The sequence below is a fragment of the Cicer arietinum genome, chromosome 4, assembly GCF_000331145.2.
Source record: "Cicer arietinum cultivar CDC Frontier isolate Library 1 chromosome 4, Cicar.CDCFrontier_v2.0, whole genome shotgun sequence".
Taxonomy (NCBI): Eukaryota; Viridiplantae; Streptophyta; class Magnoliopsida; order Fabales; family Fabaceae; genus Cicer; species Cicer arietinum.
In genome coordinates this window covers 16598535-16603959 of record NC_021163.2, presented here as the reverse complement: position 1 = coordinate 16603959, position 5425 = coordinate 16598535, and positions in this window count along the sequence as shown.

Below are 5425 nucleotides of genomic sequence, written 5' to 3'. Positions count from 1 at the left end.
GAAACATAATATTTTGGCAAGTTTGACACAGTGAAATAAAGTGTTAGGCAAATATAAAGTTCCTATTAATAGAAATAAGGCTTAATTGCAGTTTTAGTCCCCCTATTTTAGCTGAATCGCGAAAGTAGTCCCCCATTTTATTTCTCCCCAATTTTGGTCCTTCAAATAGAATTTTGATCCAAAATTTGATGAATTTTTTTTGTTGTTGTTTATTTAAGTCACATTATGCCTCAAGATATCGTGATGCAACAATCGTACCTGAAATTTACGATCATAAATGATGTAGTGTGGCTTTAAAAAATCACTTAATCAAATTTTAGACCAAAATTTTGTTTAGGAGATCAAAACTGCAATCAAGCCTAGAAATAACCATCATTGTGCAAAAAAATTTAAAAGAAAAAATAAAACTTCCGTTACATCACGATTTGATATGATGCGTTCGTTGAGAATTTAGTCGCTAATTCAAAAATAAAAAGAATGATTTAAAAGTAAAATACAACTCCCATTACATCACAATTTGATACGATGCGTATGATGTCTTCGTTGAGAATGCAGTGGCCAGTTAAAAAATAAAAATAATGAATTAAAAGTAAAATACAATCAATTATATTTGAGACGATTTTATTTTTGAAAGTAATGGTTTATAGAAATAAGCACATAATCGTGCACATTTTTTTTTTTAAATAAAACTTTTATTTGAGTCCGTTGAGAATTTAGTGGTCAATTAAAAAAATTACATTGACAGTTTTTTTGTAAAGTAATGGTTTAAACATTACTTTTGTAACCACCACTCCAAATTAATTTAATTAAAAAATTTATTTTATATTAGGAGAATTCTTTTAGTGAATTCATTTTTTTTATCATGTATACACAATTCCCTTTTCATTTTTCTTGTTATCAGAGATTCGTTAGTTATCTTTGTTGAGACAAAATATCTCTCAATTGGTTTTAATGATAACAAAATTAATTAAAAGATTATGACTGAGGTTAATGACTAATATGTGTTTTTGAGTGTATTCATATAAGAAAACACGTTATTATTCATTAAGGCAAAAGAAAAAAATTCTGAGTTGAATGCTAAGTATGAAAAATGCTGAGGATGGTCTCACAAGTTGGTGAAACTGCAGTTCTGCATCCTCGCTGATTTGAATTCATTAAACAAAGGCAGAATAGTATTAAAGAATGAATTATTTGAATTCATTCAACAAAGGCAGAATAGTATTAAAGAATGAATTGTTTGATTCATTCAACAAAGGCAAAATACTATTAAAGAATGAATAAAGCAAATCTTTTGAAGAAAAGGAGTAAAGAGGCAAAAGAAAGGTACGAGGAAGGATTACACTAGCATGTGCCTATAGTCAACATCTTGAAAAGCATCCCAACACTTTATGAAAGCAACCCATCATGTCATAGGCAAAAGCTACATGTACTCTTGTGTGATTTAAAAAAAGATTATAAAGTCAATCTTCAAAAAGGCAACAACAAACAAATCAAAAATAAATTGCTCACATGTCTTAAGGCAAGAAAAGAGAAAAGGACTTCACACGTGAAGCCTTTACAAAGCGTTGAAGAAAGGAATGAAAAAGACATCACATGTTCTTACAAGCATTAAATGAAGGAAAGAGAAAAAGTTCACATGTGAAGCTTTTATAAGGCATTGAAGAAAGGAGAACGAAAATGACTTCACATAATCTTCAAACATTAAAGAAAGGAAAGAGAAAAGGACAGCACGTGCCCCGAGTACCCAGAAAATCTGCTACCTCGTACTTGAACATGGAATGCATCTATTCAAAGAGCTGAATGATATTTTCGTAATTATTAAGAAAAACCTTGGCATTTCTAAAATGAATTTTCCAACGGTCATAAAGTGCTTGCATCAATTAGAAAAAATTTAAACAAAACTCCCTACGAACTATGGAAAGGGAGAAAACCAAATATTTCCTATTTTCATATTTTTGGGTGCTATTGCTACATTCTTAATAATAAAGAAAATTTGGGAAAGTTTGATCCAAAATCTGATAAAGGAATTTTTCTAGGATACTCCACAACGTCAAAAGGTTATAGAATATATAATCTTAGGACTCAAACTGTGGAGGAATCCATGCATGTTATTTTTTATGAGTTTGATGACTTGTTTTTAGAAAAAATGGATAAAAATGAATAAGATGAACCTTCATCCTCTCGAGTACCCGGTCCTCATGAAGATGATGAGTCTGACCCAACCTCACAGCAACCTCCAAGAAGATGTAGACAGTCACACATCATCCTCCAGATGTAATCATTGGGAATACTGAAGATGGTGTTAGAACCAGAATTTCTCTAAGGGAAAACACTACCAACATGGCCATGATATCACAAGTTGAACCCAAAACGATTGATCAAGCTATTGGTGACAAATCATGGGTTGAAGCTATGATGGAATAACTCTCACAATTTGAAAGAAACAAGGTATGGAATCTTGTACCTCATCCTCTGGACAAATCTATTATTGGGACTAAATGGATATTTAGAAACAAACTAAATGAGGATGGAGAAGTCATTAGAAATAAAGCAAGACTAGCGACACAAAGGTACAATCAACAAGAAGGAATTGATTATGATGAAACGTTTGCACCCATAGCAAGACTTGAAGCAATAAGAATCCTCTTAGCTTATGCTACTCATAAAGGTATAAAACTATTTCAAATGGATGTCAAAAGTGCCTTTTTGAATGGGTTCTTAAATGAAGAAGTGTATGTTCGTCAACCTCCTGGTTTTGAGGATGAGAAGAGGCCGAATCATGTGTTCAAACTCTCAAAAGCTCTTTATGACTTAAAGCAAGCTCCTCGAGCTTGGTATGAGAGGTTAAGTTCTTTTCTAAAAGAAAATGGATTCATTAGGGGTCAAATTGATACTACTCTTTTCAAGAAGACTATTGAGAAAGATTTATTGATTGTTCAAATATATGTCGATGACATAATATTTGGATCCACAAATGAAATGATGTGCAAAGATTTCTCCAACCTCATGCAAAGTGAGTTTGAGATGAGTATGATGGAAGAATTAAAATTCTTCCTTGGTTTGCAAATTAAACAACGAGATGATGGTATCTTTATATCTCAAGAAAAATACACCAAGGATCTACTTAACAAATACAAAATGAGTTCAGCCAAAAGTATGATAACTCATATGCATCCATCCTCCATACTCCACAAAGATGGTGAAGGAACTTCAATATCTAAAAAAAGTATAAAGGGATGATTGGATCCTTGCTATATTTAACAGCCAGTAGACCGAACATAGTCTTTGCAGTCGGTCTTTGTGCAAGATTTCAATCCTCTCCCACAGAATCTCATCTTACTGCAGTAAAAAGGATTTTTAGATATCTTGTGGACACTATCAATCTGGGAATTTGGTACAAAAATTGTTCAAATCTTGACCTCACTGCTTATTGTGATGCCGATTATGCTGGAGATAAAGTTGAAAGGAAGAGCACAAGCGGAGCTTGCCAACTTCTGGGTAAATCTCTAATAAGTTGGTCATGCAAAAAACAAAGTATTATTGCTCTTTCAACTACAGAGGCTTAATATGTATCAGTTGCTCAATGTTGCTCACAACTATTATGAATAAAGAATCAACTAGAGGATTACTCATTAAGGTACACAAAAATTCTCATCATCTATGATAATACAAGTGTCATTAATCTTTCTAAAAATCCCATTCAACATTCAAGATCTAAGCATATTGAAATTAAACATCATTTTATAAGAGATCATGTTCAAAAGGGAGATATAGAATTAATTTTCATTGACACTGAAAATCAATTGGCTGATATTTTTATCAAACCTCTCCAGGAGGATCGGTTTAAATACATCTTAGAAGAACTTTTCATCATAAATTTTCCCAAAGTCATTTAAATATTTTAATTTTGTGTTTTTCTGTTTTTATTTTTACTTTTATTTTAATTTTATTTTCTGTTTTTATTTTTATTTTTTTATTTTTTATTTGGGCCAATATAATAGCAAATCTGATCCCTTAAATAAAGTCTAAAAATTAGAGGATAGGAAAACCAAAAGAAGACTTTATGTACTTTTAGGTGAAACTTCCTCTTGACAAGTCAGTCAAGGCTTGCGCATGCCTCTCTTTTTCCATTGGTCAAATGAATGGCACGTTTTGCATACTTCTCATCCCTCAGTAAATGTGCAGACTGCATTAAACGCAGTTCATCATGATTCTCGCATCATCATCATTATGCCTCATCAACGACTCTCCTTTTTTTTCTCTCTCTCTCTCACGCTTTTAAATTTTATTTATTTATTTTCTCTCTCCTTTTTAATTTCTTTCTCTCTCCATCATTCAATCAGATTTCTTTCTCTCTCACGTTTTCAACTTCCCACTCACGTTTCAAATCTCAACTTTCTCTCTCTCTCATTTATTATATTTCTCTCATTATATTACTTTTTCTCTCCGTTTTTATTTCTCTCTCTTTCTCTCCCATACGTTTCTCTATCTCAATTAATCAGTTTCCTTTTTCTCTCTCTCTTCACCACGAACTTCATTCTCTTATGTTTCCTCCTTTCAACAAAAATGGCTCGCATCAAAACTACAGCCAATAGAAAAATTTCATCTTTTGATCCGGAAACAGACTCACAAAACTATTAAAGCTCTGAATCCGCTGGCCAAGGAATAAAACACAAGTCTGTCTCTCCTCCTCGGGCACCTCGTCAACCTGTGTCTCAAAAAACCAAAAAACCCTCATGTTCAAAACCCACTGCCTCAACTAGAAGATCTTCAAGAGTTCAGTCTGGGGTTGTCTCTTCAACCAAAAAGGTTCCTCAGGACTCTACTGTTCACGTGGTTGATTCGAACGATTCCAAAGGAAATACCTCGGCTCCATCGATCCCTAAATCATCTTCCAAACCTTCCACTCCAAAAAGGTCAAAAACTAAATCAACTCAACAGGTTAAACCTACTCCAAAGAAATTTCGTTCATCCAAAACAACTTTTGTTCCTCTTTTTGACTTCACAGATTCATAGACAAGTTATACCTCAAAATGGATCAATAAATCTGTGGTTCATGGCAAACACATTGACCTAATTAATTTGAAAAATGGTGGCTTTAACGTTGAAGAAGTGTTTGATAAGTTAGGATAGGCCTCATTTTTTAGAGTAAACGAACCACAATACCCACGACTGGTAAATGCATTCTATGATGCATGCAATGGCTGTAAAGGAAGCCCTGGTTTCAGTTTTGTACTTAAAGGAGTACACTTGGAAGTAAACCCCACTAAATTATGCAAAATCCTTGACCTACAAGATGATGGAGCTCAGTGTTTTGCTGAAACTTGGTATATGCAATATTTGATCACTCGAACTTCCGTTCTTCAAAACATCCTGATAAATCCTCGTAAACCTCTCGTAGCTTCAAACCTTCCTCCTATGTGTC